Genomic DNA, 3959 nt, shown 5'->3' on the forward strand with positions numbered 1-3959 from the left:
ACCCATCAGGTCCGCAAAGGCACCGCGGCGCCGGCGCCGAGCGCGTCCCCTCCTCCAAGCCCCGGGAAGAGCTAGGACAGATCCAAAACGAAAGTCCATGCGGACACCGAGCTACCCACAGCGGAAAAAAGAACTCCGGAGGCCAACGAAACAGCGAGTCAGACGCGGGTCTGTGGCCGGGGGGGGGGGGGGGGTGCCGCGTCGCTTTACATCCTCGACGGCTCTGGGTGTTGACGCCAGACTCTCCAGCAAAGCGCAGGGCGCAGGCCGCAGCCTGGCCGGACCACGCGCAGCCGAGGTTGAAGCCAGCCTCCCTTCCGAAGGCCGCCACCGCGAACCCGCCCGGGGCCCAGAGGCAGGCTTAGGGACACAAACCGCCAAGGGGCCATGTGGGGCTCGCCGGGGTGTTCCTGGGAGGAAAACTTACCCAGAGCGCCCCGGGAGCGTGCGCTGCGGACTTGGGGAGGCTCAGGGCTTGCTAGGAATCGGGGAAGAGAACCCCGTCAGGTAGCTGTTTGCCCAGAAGAGAAGTTTAAGAAATCTTCCTTCCAGCCTGGGGTGGTGGAGCACACCTTTAATCCCACAACTAGGGAGGCAGAGGCAGGGAGAGCGCTGTGAGTTCGAGGCCAGCCTGGTATACAGAGTGAGTCCAGGACAGCCAAGGCTACACAGAGAAACCCTGTGTCGAAAAACAAGAAAGAAAGAAAGAAAGAAAGAAAGAAAGAAAGAAAGAAAGAAAGAAAGAAAGAAAGAAAGAAAGAAAGAAAGAAAGAAAGAAAGAAAGAAAGAAAGGGAAAGGAAAAGAAAAGAAGAGAAAAGGAAAGGAAAGAAAGGAAAGGAAAGGAAAAGAGAAGAAAAGAAGAGAAAAGAAATCTTCTTTTCAGCCATCTCGGTCCCAAACTCATTTTCCTGATTAAGATACAGATCGGTTGTAAGTGGAAAAGTAGACAAAAGGGAGATTTCTGAGGTCCAGGCAGGGCTGGAGGGACGCGCGCTCAGAATCCCCCTGGTGCCGGCTGACCTGGCCTTGGGCCGCCCTGTCTACTCAGCGGCGCAGGGACCACCTGGCTGCAGACTCGGTCCCTGCTGCGGGCGCCCGGGGAGGAAACCGCAGGTGGAGGCGAGGGGGACACAGCCTCACGCTCCACTCCGGGGCCGCTGTCTCATCTGGGACACGTCCCTGCCTTCCACCCGCCACGGCGAGCTAAACCCGGGGTCTTCCGGGCTGGAAAGGGGGAGAGGGGGCCGGGTTCTACACGCAGGGGCCCCTCCTGGGCCAGGAGACTGCGGCCCGGAGTCCCTGGTTCCCGGGCCACCCGGGAGGGCGGCTGGCCGGGGACGCTGAGGTCACCTTTTCCATCCAGCCTGCTTCTCCCCGAGCGGCCAGTTTCCGGGAGTTTTCACTTCGGCGACGGCGGGGAGGCCCTGGCGGGTGGGTCTCAGGACACAGCCACTGAGCCTCTAGTGGGGGCGCCCCCTCTTTCTGCGTCCTCCACGGGGAAGGGAGGCCCCCCTTCCTTGTGAACCCCTTTCCATCCAGCCAACGCTGAATTCCTAAACAAAGGTTCCCTCGTGCCGTTTCTTTGCATTCTTTTTCGCCTAAACGGGGTTTGTTCGCAGGTTTGCTTTGGGGTGCCTCGGACTTTGAGGAGAACGTACGCAGTCGATAAGGTTGAGTCGGGGGGCCTGGGGTTAAAGGGGGCATCGGGGCATAGCCTGGCTCTCAGCCTTCCGTGCCAGGCGAAGCTTTCAACCCTTGGGGCCTCATTCCCAGCAGGCACAAACGTTGCAGGCATTCCTCCTGGGCGGCTTGGAACAGCCCTGGCCAGCGTCCAAGGAGCTGAGGGGGGGAGGGGCAAGAGCGGGAGGGGGGAGAGGGGCACACCTGTGGAGTGGAGTGGGGGTCGGTCTGCATGTGTCTCCACATCTAGAATTAAGGCCTTGGCGCCTAAAGTGAGCCTCCCCTGCTCAGCCTGACCTTAATTGGCTTACTGGCAATAGAAACAGATTTGGTGGCTCGGCTCGGGGATCAACAACTCGAGTGGTCTTGGTGCCTCAGATCTCAGATTCCAGGACCAATCTTGACTCTGTGAAACCTGGCTGAAATCGGAAGGGGGCGTGCATAGGGTTCGGATACGCGTGGCTTCTGTCAGGATGAAAATGAGAGAAGATAGGATGGGGCTGGTTGGGACTCATCCTCAATAGAAACCGCTCCAGGCTAGATACTCCGGGCACGAGAGGAAGCGGAGGGACCCATGTGGAGCCCCCCGGGGCGGGCAGAGTGCAGGCACTGGAGGCAGAGAGGCCTTGATTCTGGTACAGGCACCATAGAGTTGTGTTGAGAAAGGAAGCCGTTGGGCTCCCTATCCAGGGAGGGAAGCCATCTGGATTCCTGCATCCGGGAGTAGACACTGACTTTCCTCTCTGTCCAGTGGAAAGCAAGGCCAACAGAAGAGGGCAAACCGCTGCCATCCCATCTCCTCGAGGCCCGTGTGTGGGCACACCAAGTCTTAGTGGGTCCCGTGCCACCCTTTCAAAAAGTCCTCTAGGCTACCCCAGCATCCTCCAGAGTCTGAAGCAGCAGGAGCCTCCGAGGCTTCCTTCCTTCAGTCCTGACTGTGGTCTAACGGCTCAGGAAGTCACTAAGCAACTGGCTGAGCTGTAGCAATGGGCTTTCAGGGTCTGCCTGGGGGCAGAGCATTGGGAAGATGTTCTTTGCCCCTTTCCCAGGCCTTATGGACAAAGGATGTCGACCATCTCTTCGTGTCTCAGGCCCAGGGCCCGGCCTCAGAGGCCCCGTGTCAGCAGGCAGAAGAGACTACTTCAACTTGGGGAGTTGGGACGTGGGCGTGATGAACTCAGTTTCCCATCGGTGGGGACTTGGGCTCTGTGGAGAGCGCACGTGGGAAGTGGGAGGAGCCTAAGACGTAGGGTCTGGTCCAGGAGGCACTGACAGGCAGGATAGGACAGGGTCGAGGCAGAACTCAGAGCTAGGCAGGTAGGAAGCACAGTAGCTCCTCTCCCAAGCTCCTGGACACCCACCCTTGTTAGAAACCCCTCGCCTTCAGCCTCCCCCTCCCCCCACATACACAAATTCCCTGGAGCCAAGTGTCAGGTTCTTTTCCAGGTAGGAGACAGCTCAGGGGCTAGCAGAGCCAAGACCCAAGGAGGTAGACCCAACAGAGTTTAACTTGGGGATTGAGAGACTGGGGGCTTAGAGACAGAGCCTGACCCCCCCCTCTCTTTCTCAGCATTCCATGCTCCCCTAGCCCCAGATCCATCCGGTAACAGTTTTCAGTTTTACTCCTAAAGAGACTGGGTGAAGAATCATCCCGTCTCTCGCTCTACTCGCGCGCACACGGGTCAGTCCACTGGGTCTGGTGGTTGCCAAGGAAAATGTGTCCAGGTTTGCTTAAATCCAAATTTTAAGCAAATCCTCATTGGAGAACCTCTCTCCCCAACCCCCCTGTCTCAGGGCGGCTTCCAGGGAGTTGAGACCAGAATGGTAAACCGAGGTTGAGGTGGACATGGAAGAGTGGTGATGCGCGGCCAGGCCTCCGCTCTGTGAGTCGCACCTCTGTGTTCTGCTATAGCATCCCGCGGTCCTGGGGAGGTGCCTCAGGGCACCCTTTTTCCCTGCACGGGCGTTGCTCCTCCTCCTGACAGCTCCAGCCCCTCCCTGCCCCACCCAGTCCGCTGCTGCGGATCCCTCTCCGTGCCCTCCTGCACCTTCCTCTGCTCTCTGCCCGTCCTGGCCTTCTCATCACCGCCTAGTATCCCGCGCGGTCCTTGCTGTCCGTCTTCAGACTCTCTCACCTCTCACTCAGGATCCCTGGTTCGCCCAGCTCCGCAGGGTCCTTATCCCCAGGGCTGTCCTCTTGGGCGCGCGCTCCGCTCTCTCCCTGGGTCCAGGCCTGCCAGCCCCTAGCCCGGGGCTCCTCGGCTCCTTCCCTCCTCCC

Source organism: Psammomys obesus, unplaced genomic scaffold, assembly GCF_907164565.1.
Source record: "Psammomys obesus unplaced genomic scaffold, mPsaObe1.curated_primary_1811, whole genome shotgun sequence".
NCBI classification, from domain to species: domain Eukaryota; kingdom Metazoa; phylum Chordata; class Mammalia; order Rodentia; family Muridae; genus Psammomys; species Psammomys obesus.